Raw genomic sequence first — 16,149 nt, forward strand, 5'->3', positions numbered from 1 at the left:
AGAGATTCTGCTTTGCTGTTTGATAGAGTCAGGGGTACCAGGAGTAGGATAATGCACAGACAAAAAACTACTACGTGCACCCCTGTTTTGGGGGTTGGCTGACAAGTGGATGCTAGAAAAATGATGAGGAAATGACAATAGGAGTCTTGAAAAAGGACACTTGTATTCTATAGTGGTGAAACAACTGGGAAACTGTGTGGCAACTTAGAAAGTAGAACACTGATCACTATGAACTTGTGGATCTGGCTAAGGAGACCTCTGGACAGAGCACTGAAAAACAGTCTTTTCATTAGCAAAAGACTTTAAAAATCTGACTGTTATGGATTCAAAACTGGTGGTTAACTTAATGCCAGCTGGATTACATCAGCATGGCTGAGCGTAGATGTCCCACTTGAGGGAAGTTGCCAGCATAAATAGAGATGTGGAGAAAGAGAGGCATGAGGTGCATTGAGGCGTTGAGGTATTCAAGGTTCTCCTACGTGTTGCTCTTTGAGCCACTGGTTTTCCTGGAGAAGCTCTAGTCCTCACATTGAGCATTGCTTCCTGGCTCTGGAGGGGAAGACATGTGCCACCTAATCTCCAGGATGAACTCGTCATGCTGGCTTCCTGGCATGTACTCGACTATGCTTATCATTGGAGGAACTTAGGACCTCCATGTCACTGGGGATGGCTGTGATGCTTTTCAGGACAGCCCTGGTCTTTATTGTGAGTGTGACTTCTTGGCTCCAGCATAGAGCTCTCATCCCACCAGCACAGCTCCTTCACCCCACTGGCATGGACTTCCTAGCTTCCACCACTGACCTTTGGACCTTCCCAGTACAGATCCATAAAAGAGACTGGTGTGAGCCCTTCTTGTGGGCTCTAGACCCTGAGGAGGACTCGTCGGTGGCACTGTCATGGGCTCTAGGTTTTCATCTGGACTCATGTGGGACATTGCTGTGGGATTCAGGTCCTTGGCTAACTATTCTGCGTTGTGGATAAGATTTCCTGCATTTTCTTGTGTTAACTCTGGGTGATCATTATAAAAATAGTATTATAAACTCCATGTCCTGATTCTAACTGTTCTCCTCACAACCCCTGACTACAACAGTGACTATATTAACCTTTTTTTTTTTTTTTGGTTCATAGAATATACAGCAATGCCTAGTACTCCTTATCAGCAGACCAAAAACTATCCAAGAATATAAAGGGTCCTAACACACCCTCCAAAGTGGAGAATCCTACTTTGAAAAGAAATCTAGAGTCTTTCTTCCTTTCTTTCTTTCTTTCTTTCTTTCTTTCTTTCTTTCTTTCTTTCTTTCAAAGAAGCAAGCTATATTCTTATATGTAGAGATCCCAAGGGAGAATTCAAAGGAGCTATAATGAGAAGAGGCCCCCGGGGCCAAGCTTTCTACATAGAGAAGATAGGTAGACTGCAGGGAGAACTCAGCTGTGCACACAAGCCATTTCTTCTGAATGAGGTGCCTCAGAAGCAGAAGTGAAGAAGTCAGAGGCAGAGTTAAGGCAAGAGTCAAGGGCCATAAAGGGCAATGGGTTGGGAACCACTCCCAAGCCGCAGAACTGGGCTCTGATTAAGGAACATTACTACTTAGTGGACAAGACAACAGGACCTGGCTGAATTTCAGAAATACTATGGGCCTGTAATTGTTATACCCCTTCTGTCCTCCCCACTTGTCAATGGGAGCGCTATTGTGGTTATCTTATTCGTATCTCATTGAAACACAAAGTTATTGAGTATATGGGAGGAAAATAACTGTATTCTTGGGTTCAGAGGTCTCTGGAATAAAAGTTGCTGTGCCTAAGTAGCCAAATCCTTGGTACAACAGCTACAAAATTAGGTGTAGACCTAATTTGGATCATGAAGTTCTGGACTTCCAGCCTGACAGGCTCATGCAATGAAATTTTTGTAGAAGAGTGGAAGTACGTGGAGTATGGAAAAGACAGAAGTTATTTTGTCCAAAAGATGTGGCATATTGTTTTCAAAAAATAAGCATAATAATACTTCCCATTCCAAAACAGAGATCCTTTTGCAATGTGACTTTGCTACGTGCGGATTGACCTGATAGGCGACTTGCTTTGAACAAAAAGCCTATATGTGTTATAAGTGGTATGTAATTTGCCAACTGAGGTCTCAAAGAGCCTTGTAGTTATTGAAAAAAAAGATTCTTTATTTGTCCAAATTCTGTCAAACTTCTGAACTTTCTTCCAGGCCACCTGTGTACTTCTGTGTAAACTCCAGTGTCAGCAAAGACTACAGCAAGATCAGTTTGGTAAGAACCAGTCCCCACCTGTGATATGATCACCCTTGATATATGATTGGGTTTCTCATCCTTCCTATCTTCAGCAAGAATCTTACTAGGTCCTTTTATCCCACATCCCCCTTAACCTTGATGCTTTTTCCTAGTACTTTTCCATCCGCTGACTTCCAGTTCCTTGGTCATGTGTTCTCTCTTTCCTATGTTATGTTTGGAATTGAGTACAAGCTCTCTTCCTACTGCAAGATCTCATTGCCATGCCTCCCATACTATCATGCTGGTCCTGAATAAAGTTTGCCTTATTATTCTTCAACAAGCATCACCAAATAAATTTGTCTCTAACACTCTTGTTCATGTGGTATATTGGCCTGGAGGCCATTGTGCATAGAAGCCCTGGGAGGTCTACTGGGGACTCTAAGACCACACAGAGTACAGATGAACCATCTATTGAGATCTCTGGATGAGCAAATTGACATTCACCACCAATTACCAGACGAATGACTGAGGCCATCATGGGCCTTCACAATTCAGTCAGCCTTTGAAGAATTGTGGCCACATGAGTAAGCACAAGAAGTCCAGCAGAAGGGCATCCCGCTGAGCAACACACAAAATCCTAAGCACAGTTATGTGCAACAAAGCAGATGTTTTAACCATTATGAGCTCTAGTAGTTTCTTACACAGTAATAGATAAATTCAGTTGAGGATAAAGAAATGATTTGGGGCAATGAATAAGAATGACATTTATGAATGGAAATTTCCATATCACAATGAGTTCCTGGGGCCTTGAAAAATCACATAGTCTTTATCTTTTTCTACAGCTTTACCCAAAATTCATACTTCCTTTTCACCATCACCTAGGCAGACAAAATACTCCAGATCTTCTAAGATGTACAAGGTAGTTTTGATTATGTTTGGCTTAGAAATTTATCCCTTGGTTTCTTTCCTGCAAATGTAATCTAGAAGAAAATAATCCAAATATGAAAAAAGCTTTAATGAACAAGCATATTTATGGCAGTCATACATGAGTGTCTTTAGTTGTGCTTTCATGGCTGCCTTGATGTCCTGAGTTGGTTCAAAATGTTTACCTTCTAGAACTGCCTCAGAAAGCATGAACAGTGAGATAAGTGTGTGCTAAGAGAGGCTGAGTATTCCGAGGGGAACTAATGGCAACATGTCTCTTACTACAAGGAGTTCTTAAAATTTTAACATATACCATACTTTTCAGCCAGCCCTGTGTAGTAATTAGAAAAACAGAAACAGTGTAAATATCCAATTCTAGAGTAATAGTTAAATTAGCATTAATTGTAAATGTCAGGCAGCCATTAATTAACACATTAAGGGAGAATTTACAGTGAATCGAGCCTATTCTTAGGAGGTGACTCTAAGTAAGTGAGAAAACAGGAGACCTTTATATGTGGTATAATTACATGTATGCTGGAAGCCTGCACTAAACATGCAGAGTGAAAAGAATTAGTTCAGACCACTAACAATGACTTGGGGAACTATGAGTTGTATTTATTAGAAACCTTTATTAGGTTTTCTATTTAAAAGGAAAGTTAGCACTAAAACTGCTTCCCTTTATCATCTGGTTAGTGGTATAAAATTAATCATTTCTAGTCAACAAAGGGAACACAAGAAGGGGCCACTGAGCCAACTGGCAGCTCACAGTCCTTCTTGCCATCACCTCTGTCTTACCTTGCTCACAGGACCTGGGATTGGGACTGTTTGTCACCCTATCACCAAAAAATTTCATTCTTTTCTAGCTTTGGGTCCTCACAGAGTTGAAAAAGAGGTGAAGATCTTTGCCTTGTAGCCAAAGTAAAAAAAAAGAAAGTTTTGATCATGCAGTCAAGAAACACAGAATAAGACACAAGGCAGTGTGCAGACAGGAAGGCCTCACGTTAGGCAAGAGTTTCTGGAGAATTTAAGACCACATAGGGCACAAAGGAGCCATCCATTGAGATCTCTGGATGAATGAACTGACATTCAGCACCAACCACTGGATAGATGAGCGTGTTCATGTGTGTAAGGGGATGGATGAAGAAAGACCTAGGAGGGCTTCTTAGTCTAGAGTTCAAGAAGACTGAAGGAGAACCCTTAGGGTGAGTGGTAGGAGAAGGATAGTACTGAACATTTGAAAACTTATGTACAATTTTGTTTTCAAGAAAATGAGTGAAACTGTGAACTGGTTTCAATTTGGTAAGTTTTCTGTTCTTATGATGCAACCCCTTACGGAGGCTGGATCGTGCGGCACTTCATTTTTACATTGGTTGCAGCTGATATTCTCTATTAGAAGTTGAGGAAACAACTTAAATTCTCTGTTTTGTGGAGTGAACTTTGTTCCCCAAAGCATATATTCAAGTCCCAGTGCTTGGTGCCTCTGAATCTGGCCTTATGTGGAAGTCAAGCTAAGATGATACTATGCTGAGTTAGCTTGAGCCCTAATCTGATGACTAATATCCCTATAAGAAGCCGGAAATTTAGACACAAAGACACCCAGACAGGAAGCCATTCAAAGACAGAGGTGGAGATTGGAGTTTTGGTGCCATAGATCAAGAAACACCAAGGACTACTTAAAACTGCTAGAGAGCCAGAAGAGGGAGTCTCCTCTAGAAATTCAGAGGAAGCATGGTCCTATGGATACTTTAATTTCAGGGTTCTAGGCTCCAGAACTGTTTGAGAATAAATTTCTGGTCTTTTAAATCACTTAGTTGTAGTAATTGGTTATAGCAGCCCTATGAAACAATATACTCTTTCTGTAGATTTTCTCATAAGCAAAGAAGCAAAAATAAAGGAATTTTGCCACAGGACTGATGGGCACATGAGGTGAATTAATATATTTAGAACATTAAGATAGATCCTGTGGAAAGTGAGGAAAGCAGGACTCTTGAGACCCAAAAATGATGCCCTCCTGGGCTCCCCAGTGTTTACAGACTGATATTTTTGCTGCATATCCCCTAGTTCATAGATTTTGCTTCATTAGAGAAATCTCCGCTGCCCTGCCTCTTCATTTAGCAGATGCTTTTAAGGTTTATTTGGATCTTTGCATGTTACCAAGACTTCCAATCATGCTGGGGGTCAAGGGACACGAACATGTTGCTAACCTTAGTGTGTGAGTGAAGATCAGAGTCATGTAAGGGGTCTCCAAAGGATTAGATCCAGAGAGACTAGCTTCGCATTCCTTGTGTTTCCCAGAATTTTACTGGGTGGATGATGATACACATATGATTCAATGGCAGCCCTAGGGATTCTGTTTCTAGGCAAGTGCTCCCAGCTCCGGGAGCTCACCCTCACTAGAAGTCCATCCAAGGACTCCTGGCACTGGACCAACAGCTATTGGCCCCATCTTGCTACTTTCCCAGGTAGCTTTGAATTTCAGCTAAAGAGCACAGCTAGGAGGAAATTAGAGCTACCAGACATGGGACAAGCACTCGGGTTTAGAAAAGCAAGTGTGTGTGAGGTGGCACACCCGATACGGGTGTTTCTCTATGTGTGTGCTGTGTGTCAGGAACTCTTCAAAGCCAAATAAGTAAAATAGCACAGTTGCCAGGTCTAAGACTGCAACCAATTTTGGATAAGAGATGCTAAAAGCACATGCTCCATTCCTAGCCCAAGTCATTTGGTCATAAAAAAAGTAATAACATTTTTTTTTCTTTTTTCCATGGAGCATTTTCATCTTTTCTATTTTATTTGCTGCTCTGAATAGAAAATGAATAATGAATGAACATCAGGTAACATTGTTTCTGTGCCCAGAAAGGCAATGTGATGTTTTCAAGGCCACATAGCTTAGGACTAACAGACCTGAGAAGAAAAAACCCAGATGTCTTGATTGCCAGGTTTGATTCAATAATTAGAATCAGATAGTTATAACAGGTCAGAGGTGGAATAGGCATGCAAGGTTGTCATATCTGTACCTTTTCTTCCTTAAATAGAGAAACTGAGACAACAGAAGATTGTTGCAGGTAGCTGAATCAGTTAGAAATACTAAGGGAGTGAGATAGGGCTGGGTTCCCCAAGGAGCCAGTGCAGAAGCTCAGGTACCTTGCAACTATGGGGGAGACAGGCACCTCCCGTTATGGGCCAGGCCTCAAGACATAAGATCAAGCAAATGCATCCATATCCTAAGGACTAGCTCGCTATTACCCTGAGGAAGCCAGAAGTCACCATTCCAACCCCTAGGGAAGAGTCCCTGCTCTGAAGAATGCCCACTTTCTATGTGACTCACTTCCCCATTTGCCCCCAATTTAATCAGTTTTGTCTGATTTATTAATCTTATTGGCCAACCATAGCTCTGTCCCACCTTATGCCCATCTGTCTTGTGAGTTCCCAATTTTCCCCACCTTGAACCCATCTCACTCCATGTTTTACTCTATAAAATTTAGTCCCTAGAAAAGACAGAGTCCTTAGCAACCCACTTGGGCCCCCTCTGTCTCTCAGATAGCAGCTTTCTTTCTCTCAACAAATATATTCTACTCTTAACCTCTATTGCTCCTAAAATTCATTCTTCAATTTTAGAGAGTATGAACTCATACGGGACATAGCAGGTCGCGAGTTTCATTCCCCTATATCAAGATGGCCACTCAATGGCAAAGCCAAGCCCGAGGTCCAGGTGTACTGTCCTTCTGGGACAGTGTTTTTAGTTGTTATTTGTCAATCAGATAAAAGCCTCCTAAGAGAGCAGGGTGGGCCCCTATGGAAGTATTGTGTACATGCAAAGGCAAGATGCCATAAACAATGAGAGGGCCTGAGAAAGTGCTCTCAGGTCCTGAGAATGGAGGAATCCACTGCTGCCAGGGGGAGTTCCCTTCTTAGGGGGGCCCTGCACAGAAAAGGGCAGTGTGCATAGGGAAAGAAGAAAGCGCTGGCAGGGGAGGGGTCTTGCCCTGAGCCTGGGAAGCGGGCATCCCGCAGGTGGGAAAGCAGCAGTGCCCACCATCTCAGCAGGAGCTGCAGTGGGGGCAGACGGGCAGGAAGAGTCTGAGAATTGTGGCTAGGAGAGAGGGCCAGGGAGGATTTACACTCTCTCTGGCTGGTGAATGGCTCCAACTCCTCCATCCCACCCTTTGTGGGCTTCAGATCTACTCATTCACATGCAAATCCCTTCAACAGCTCAAAAGCTGGGACCCAAACAGTTCAGGACAAGAGAACAGAGAGAATAGGGAAAAAACATAAATAAAGGATTGTGTCCTTCTGCAGAAGAGGCTGCCTGGCTCTAGGTATGTGACAGTCTCAACTGGAGAGAAAGCAGTGATTAGGCTGTGACAGAAAGGACCTGCTTTGAGGCATTGTTCTCTGGCACAGTTTCTAAGAATGTGTGAGCTGATACATTCCAGACCCATTGCCCTGGATGCTCTCCTGCCCCAGCCCATGCTTAGTTCCTTAAATCTATGCACAGCAGCCCTTCAAAGGTACAGGATGGTGGCTACAGGACCCAGGGTACTAACCACAGCTCTGCTGCTCACCTATCACTTTAAGCTTCTGGGCTGTGGCGTTTTGGAGCAAGGGCTTCCTACCAGCTCCTCAGGGCCGTCCTCAACTTTTCAAGGAATTTGCTGCCCTGTTACTAAACAACACAATCCTTAAAGATTGCCCTTCATAAATTTACAAATTAATGAATTTTATTAGGAACAAATTATATGAAAACTTCTCACCCCCTAAGTATTTTAGCATTATTACATTATGTTATTGCACTTATAGCATTATTACAGTATGTTATTGAAGTTATTAATATCTATCGTATCTGAATGCTGGGGAAATAGGGTGATTGGATATATCTCGTCTTTACTGTCTTCCTCCACCCCGTTCTAGTTGTTAGTCTTTAACAGCACACATATCTCTGTCTCTTGGTCATCAGGAACATACAAGGTGTATATTAAAACTGTCCTCCAGGAACCAGGAGGTTAAAGGAGACTTTGGGTGTGAAAGCAGCTTGCTAAGTCTGCTGTTATCTGGTAGCACTTTGGGAAATCCTGTTTCTCAGCCTCCTTCCCACTTTTCTCCTGCAATTCTCTGTCTTTATCTTCCATTCCGAGCCTTCCAGCTATTCTGTCATCCTTGCACTCTGCAAACACACCGGGCACTTTCTCTCCTGAGGACCTCTGTCCATTTGTTTCCTCTGACTGGAGCACTCTCCCCCAGAGAGCACCCCATCTTCTTCATCTCCTTCAGTCTTTGTTCCGATATCACCCTCTCTGAGCCCTATCGTGACCACCATGTTTAAATCACAGAACCCACCTCAACTCTTGTAGATCCTTTCTCCAGCTCTGTTTCACTTCTTTGCCTATCAACTTCTTACTCACTATATAATTTGCTTGTGAATTGCGTTTAGTGTTTACTGTATGTTTACTCCAGTGCAATGTGAGCATCACACTGGTAGAAATTTTTATTGGCCCTAATTACTGCTGTACTTTAAGCTCTAGTAAGTTGCAGGTACTCAATCAAATATTTATTATGTAAGTAAATATCTTCTCTATGCCTCCCTTTCCTTTCTATAGGAAAGTAAACTCAAGCTCTGTTTTTATATCAGGATGTTTCCAAGAGATGCGGACTCCTGTACATGTACACCCAGAGCACTAATTTTATCACACTCATCCACCCTCACTTGCATTCCCTGCCTCAGCACTGGGAGCCTCCTGGTTTTCATCACCCCTGATTTTGTGCTGTTTCCACTTCCTGTATGAAGTGTTCTTGGGTCACACTTTTCTGAAGCTCCTTTTCACTTTCTGATTTTTCTGAATCAGCTGGAATTGGTGTTGGGGGCCCAGTGTTTTTGGAGGGAAGACTCCTGCTGGAGAACACAATTAGAATTCATGAGAAATGATCTGTTTTTCATTTCCTCCTGGGACCAAAGCCTCCTGTCCTCTCCCAGAGAATTAACAGAGCGGCTGCAGTAGTTGGGGTCAATGTACATTGAAGGTTGAGGGCATATTCTAAGTAAACATAGAGTACTGCACAGAATTAGGAGCTTGGGGTGAGAAGATTTCTCTCTCAATTATGCAGCAGGATGCAGATTGCCCGCTGAGGTCAGAAAGAGGTTTAGAGAAGCCAACTAATGCAATTCTTTCAGTGGGGAAACTAAGGCCCAGAATGTGCTGATGGCTCTTCCAAGGTCTCAGCAGGAGTCACTGGCTGATTTACAAATCAAAGCCCTTTCCTTTATAAACTCTGATGGGAGAAGTGTGCCTTTTCCTGTTCAGCCACAGAACTGTGCTTGCTTCTGGAGAAAACAGAGACAGGGGCCTTGACCCCATGGGGCTGGCAGTCTGATGGGAGTGAGCAGTGTGTCATAGACAAATCAAGCCCTTTCCCATTCTTTGTAGCTCAGATTCTATTTCTAATAATTTTTGTAAAATAGTATCTATCCCCAAGCTAGGATAAAAGTGAAAGTTCATTGACAAAATTTAGACACAACGAGGACCATCATCGAGATCCTTCAAAGTTCTTTGATACATTTTACTAAATACCATGAGAGAAAAGGGGTTATCTTAGAAATAGTGCATAGGTAAGATGCATAGCAGGGTTCCTTACACAATACAATATGCTTGAGAATGGCCCTGAGCCATGACTTAGCGTAAGAAAATCTGAGATTGAGAACAGGCTTTTTTGTAGAGATGTGTACAAGTCTTTTTATGCCTCAGTTTCCTTTTTAGTAAGTTAGGTGGAATAAACTTTGCTCTTCCTATTCCTTAAGAATCAAGTGAGCTAACGTGTTTAGAAAACTGTGTCATAACATTTGTGACAATATAGGATAAAGGCACAGGAGAAATAATCCTTTCAAAGCACTTTTCCATGAATTGACTGAAAACACTGAGTGTCATGAACCAGGTCATGTAGAGCTGGATGGTGATGGAGTCAGCGTAGAGAAGCAATCTGGTATTCATTTAGCAGCTGGTGATGCCAGGCAGACACTTCACTGCTCATACTGTCAGCATCACTGCCAGTATAACAGTGTTTATTGAGCTAATTACACATCAGTTGGGCATATGTAATTCAAGCATTTACTTCATTTGGCATTTACAATAAGACCATAAGAAAGGAGTTACTTTTGTTTCCATTTTATAGGTGGGGTAAGGGAATCAGAGCTGGTGAAGTGCAGTGTTTGCTCCTGGGAGATGACTCTGGGTCTGACTGTCTGACTCCTAGGTCTAAACCACTGAGCAGAAACCCTTGTACAGTTCTAATTCCAATCTCACAACCCTCAAAGAAGACACTCTATTGTGAAATTTATTTCCACTAACAGGAAGAAAACCATTGCTCTGGGAGATAGAGAAGCTTGTGGAGGGATCTCACTCAGATAGTGGCAGAGACAAGATGTTGTCATTGTGTCTCAAAATCTGGACTAGCTTTTCAGCTGCCTTCTAAACTCCGAGCATTGCCACACGTCCTTTTGCCCCTCTTTTTGCCCCTCTTCATGTTCCTGGCTTCCACCACTGAAAAAGGGGTCATTTTATGTCAGATCCTGCGGTTAAAGCAGATTCTTCCCCCTCCCTCTCCCATGCACGGCCAGGTCTTATGGTGTTTGTTTATCTGCACTATCTCTACCTGGGCTTCCCCAGCTCTCCTAGAAGCTGGTGGGCTTTGAAACGCACCCTGTGTTCATCAGAGCCAAACTCATTCTACTCAACGCAGCCCCAAACAGAAAACCTCCCTCCACGATCTCTTTCTTCTGGCTTATACTATGATAACCCTCCTTATTAGTTCCAGACCAAGCTTCCACACGTATGCCACTCCTGTGGCATCTCCCCGTATCCTGCCCCCTGTCCCCAAACACCTCACAGCTTTTCATTGGAGGTCCTAGACTGAAATGCCCAAAGATGCCATTCTCAAAACATAAACAAATGAAATAAGCTGCTTTGTAAGCTTAGGCAGAAACACATTTTGCCCATTAAATACAGATGCAGTCTTTGCACACAAATTTTTTACTAGCTTTTTGTGAAATACATGTTCTCCCAGGCACTTTCATCTTTGCTCCTTTTGGTAGAGACACTTGGGGTTGGAGAATGTTTCTCTCTTTTTAGTGTAAGAGAAGCAACGGGCAACCAAGAGAAAGCTTCAGCAAGAGGGGATTGTGGGGTGCTGGGGACCTCACTGAGCCACCCCCACCTCGTGCCAGTTGGTCACTGGCAACCAAGAAGCTGGCAGAGTTGCCACACTTTTATGTGTAGATTTTTGTGTAATTCTTCAGAATTAATTCAGCCTGGTCACCGCTTGTTTATGAATCTGGGTGCTCATTTTATAGTCAAATATTTTACCAAATATTTTCTCAGCTCCTCCTCAGATGATCTTTCTAGGCTTTTCTCTTATAGCCCCTAAAGATGCCAATTCCAGCTATCCTGTGTCAGTGCATCATTTTATCCCTTTTGGTGTCCATGCCATTGTAGCTTTGCTGAGACATCCCACTTAAGAAACTGCATTTGTTGGGTTCTTGTTTTTCCTTCAAGACTCAACTCAAACATCACCTGTTTCTGAGGCATTTCCTCGTGATGCAGGAAGGACCATTCCCAAATACATATGTTACATATCCTCTTCTGTGTTACTTTGTAATTTATTAAATATGCATGAAATTGTGAAAATTCCTGGGGGGCAGGACTATCTGACTCTTCTTTGTGGGCCCAGTTTCAATACAGCAAAAAGCTTATAGATTTTCAATATAATTGTTGGCCTTTATTCTTTAGGAAATGGGCAGTCATTGAAAGATGTTGAGAGTGACACAAAATAATGTTCTAGGAGATACCCTTGGACTGACTAATGAGAGGAGACTGCTATCCGGTGGACAGTTAGGAGGTTTTTGCAGTAATTAAGCATGACAAATAAAAGTTGGAATGAAGGGGTGAACAATGGAAGGAAGGAATATTTGGTACATCAGAGACAGGGTTAGCAGGAGAACAGTGGCAAGGCAGATAAGAACATTTAGCAGATGCAGTTTAACTTTTTGCACACAATGGGAGAAAGCATAAACCTGAATGCAGGTGACTCATGCTTTCTTTGTCAATGACCAGGCATCATGAAGTGAGCTTGAAAATAGGGTGTGTGAGTGTGCTGTTCTCTTGGAGGTTCTGGTTTCTCATTAATTGTACCTTTCTGTCACAGCCATACCATGGCTCCTTTCTAAGTCAATCACTTCATCTGATAAACTCTAATTTGTCATATTTCTGGAAAGAACAGTGCTCTTCTGAACATACTAAAAGATAGTATTTTACTATATTTAAGGAATTTTTAAGAGTGGATTTGTCTATCATAATACTTGCCTTATACTACAACTTGGAGGGCACTATAATTTAATTTACATAAAAGAAGAAAAGATTGAGAGTCCTGAGATGTTCAAGTGTGATGGCCAATGAGCTGCCCTTCTCTGGGCTTTGGACATGCTGATGATGGAGTTCTTCCTTAACTTCTAAGATCTCAGATGCACAGAATATGAGGGTAAAGTGGACCCAGTTGTCCCCACCATTTTGGCACCAGAGACTGGTTTTGTGGAAGACAGTGTTTCTCCCAGTCATGGCGTAGTGGGTGGTGGCTTCAGAAAGATGCAGAGGTACACGCAGCCTAGCTCCCGCACCTGCACAGGTCATAGTAGGGTTCATGGTCTTACGAGAATCTAATCCCTCTGCTGATCCAACAGCAGTAATTCAAGCAATGGGGAACAGCTAAAAATATAGATGAAGTTGCATCAACTGCTTCCTTCTTCCTGTTGCAGGAGCACTAGGGGTGGTGAGTGGGTTTGGTTTCTCTTGTTATAAACGATCTGGCTATACATCTTGTATCTGACAGAGGAGGAGCCAAAGCCCCCTCTGGAAGGAGTTTTTTGCCCAACGATATTTAGTATAGCATGACAGTGGGGAACCAGTCTTCCCAACTCTCTGACCATGACTGTTCTCTACCCTTTGCTTGTTGCATCAGCCAGATGTGGTTCACATGCCTCATCTGTGCACTGCAGGAATCCACAATTGAAGCCACATTCCACGGAAGCAGATGCTGCTGTGCAGATGTGCACGTGGCTTGAAGACCAAGGACGGCAGGAAATCAGATCGGAGAGGAATTCTCATAAATAGGAACATTGGGCCCACAGCCTTGGGGTCCTGCTGTTCTTCAAGCTACTGATGTGCACTTGCATCCTGGCAGGCCTGGATGGGAGGCCAGTTTGTGGGCTTGGTCTGGGATAGCTAATTATACCACTTTCTGTCATTTACCCCACTTCAACTGATGTTCAAACAAAAGAATTGTAATCTGTCATACTTTTGGAAAAATAATGTTTCTTCCAGGCATACCAAAAGACAGTATTTAAAGAATAAAAACAAACAAATACTGTATTTAAGGAATTTTTAAGAGAGTCTCTGTGATATGGAAGAATCTTTAAACCCACTCCCTGCCTGCCAGGGAAATTCAGTCGTGAAGTAAAAAGGGTTCAAAATAAGAGATGGTATCCAAAGGTAAGTCAGTGATATTAAAGTTCCTTGGTGAAGGACAGTGGTGGCATGATATGTTTACAAGCTCTACTTGAATAATAAGTCACTGAGGTATCCCTGGTAGACTGCAGGCTGTAAATGAAGGGCATGCAGTCATGAAACTTTGAGATGCTTTGATTGTTATAAAAACATTACTCCTATCTCTTGGAATCATCCTAACTAGGAAAATGAGGATTTGGTGGGGTTATCTGGAAAAATTTTGGCAAGGAGGGCTGGGGTTAGAATGGTAGAATTTAAGGAACCTTAAGGATCAGCTCAGCCCACCTTGTCATTGAACAGATGATAAAACAGACTTTGGGAGAGCAGGATTGACTTATCCTGGAGTCACATGGCACACGTGTGCTTTTGTTCAGATGGAAAGAGACGAGCTTCACTCTCATTCTGAGCCAGAAAAAGCACATATCTGGGGGCTGAGTTTGGGAAGGTAATTATCAAAAGTGAACAGGTTTCAACCGTGTGTGAGGCTGCTGGGCCTGGCAGTTCTTAGGCAGACTGCTATCCTGTCCTTGATCTTCAGCCTTCAGTCTCCCCTTTCCTCCCACAAGGACTTGACCACAGTGGCAAAACTCGAGCCATGATGCCTCAAGATGCTGGAGAGTGATGACCAAAGAAGGTGAGCAGGCTGAGGAAGCCTTCAGGTCACCTTTACCTGAGCAGCTGCTGTCTCTTTTCTCTGTTGGCCCTAATTGAAGGGTTGTTAGGAGAACGTGCTCACTGGGGGAAACTATGGGAAAACAACCACTTACAGATAGATGGGTTTTTTAGAAGCCCTGCAGACTTGTGTGTTTTTGACTTTTGACTTTTTCCCAAATTCTACTGGGTATGTGTGCACAAGGGCTCAGGGGCCTGTCTCCAGCCGATGACCGGGTATGGGGTGGGGGAATACTCCAGCAGGAGGCCTGCACAGGTCCCTTGGATGCCAGAGCTTCTGTCTAGGGCTAATGCTGATGTGAGGATGGCTTTCCACAGGAGTCAATGGTGCAGGTCCACTATATGTTAATTCTTTTTTCTGAAGGAATCAACAGTTTAATCCATGAGTCAACCACAGCAGACTGTACCTTTGCAACTCCCAAAGACCAGCCTCATCTGTCTTTTGCAGGCTACCAGTCCCATAATCCCTAGCACAGGGCATTCGCAGAAGGCAGTGCTCTACAGCAGTGACTTGGGGATATCACCAACATTTGGAGACATTTTCAGGTGTCACACCTGGAGGTGAGCCATCACTGCCATCTAATAAGTAGAGAAGCAAGGGAGGTTTCTAGAAATTCTACAGTGTCTCAGACAGCTTTCTCCTCTGGCTTAAACTGAGGAACCCTGATGCGAAGCACCATGGCTATTTCATGTGGACTCAGCATATTTATTGGCCACACACCTCCTATTAAATGACAAAAGTAGAGGCGGGACTCTTGGCCTGTGCCCTTGGAGGAAGCTCCTCAAGCTCAGTGGCACATTGGTGTGGTCGTTTAACATGAGACTCAAACACATTTGGGATCTTGACGTGCTCCTGCTTAACTGTACAATGTTGGGTGTGTTACTGTTTGTTTCTTTGCCATGAAGTGAGATATTTGCTTCTGTCTTATAGGACTGTTGTATAGTTTAAACGAGGTTAAAAATGTAAAAAATAATTTTTTTTACAACAGTTACTACTTTGCTGTTGACCAAATATTCCGGTTAACACAAGTTTAACTTTTTCTGAATTACTGGAAAATGAGACTACATTAATACTAAAAATAATCAAGGCCAACTCTGGGTTTCTTTGATGGGAACCTCTTCCAGGAAGCCAGAGAGAGCTTAGAAAATAGGTCTTGGCTCTCTACAGCTTTCTGAAGTAAATACAACTTTAATAAACTTGGTCTCAGAATGCTTTGAAATGAGAACAGCTTCTTCCCCATAACATTTTTTGTGGGTTCTCTAAATTCCAGGGAATATTGTTTGTATGTTGTAATAGTGTCTTGCTCAGCTGCAGTATATTCTTTACATATCCTTCATGTAGTAAAATTCCTTCCTGCAATGCTGTTTGCTGATAAAATATAAATTACTTAGCATGATATTTAAGGGCTTTCAGAATCACATCCAACCCTCCCTTCCAACTTTCAGTTACTGCGTACCCAATATTTCTCAAACTCTTGATTATTATTTGGGGAATTGGGCAATGCTTCCTAATATATCAGTGTTGGGCATTCTGGCACCATTTCAGTTTGGTTTTGGTATGCTCTGGGGTCTCTGGGACCTTCAAGAAGAAGCTGGTAGAGAGATTACAAACTTTGAGAATGAAAAGGATTTGTGTGTGTGTGTGTGTGTGTGTGTGTGTGCGTGCGCGCGCGCACGCACATGCTAAGGATGAAACCCATGCCCTCAGGCATGTCAAGCACAGGCTCTACCACTGAGCTATCCTCCTAGTCCTGAGAACAGAAAGAAAAAAGATGTGT

At 42.9% G+C, this 16,149-nt stretch overlaps 1 protein-coding gene and 1 long non-coding RNA gene across 5 annotated transcripts in view; one reads left to right on the forward strand and one right to left on the reverse strand.

Annotated features, from left to right (window-relative positions):
• Positions 1-14,123, forward strand: part of LOC134478766 (uncharacterized) — a 51,617-nt gene extending 37,494 nt beyond the window's left edge. The window contains exons 2-3 of the long non-coding RNA XR_010051645.1: positions 2,210-2,270; positions 13,155-14,123. This is a non-coding gene — a long non-coding RNA (uncharacterized LOC134478766). The remainder of the gene's footprint in view (positions 1-2,209; positions 2,271-13,154) is intronic.
• Positions 1-16,149, reverse strand: part of Masp1 (MBL associated serine protease 1) — a 66,338-nt gene that overhangs the window by 44,097 nt on the left and 6,092 nt on the right. The window lies entirely within an intron of this gene.

Source organism: Cavia porcellus, unplaced genomic scaffold (genome assembly GCF_034190915.1).
Source record: "Cavia porcellus strain 051 isolate PalLab524CR breed Dunkin Hartley unplaced genomic scaffold, mCavPor4.1 scaffold_14, whole genome shotgun sequence".
NCBI classification, from domain to species: Eukaryota; Metazoa; Chordata; class Mammalia; order Rodentia; family Caviidae; genus Cavia; species Cavia porcellus.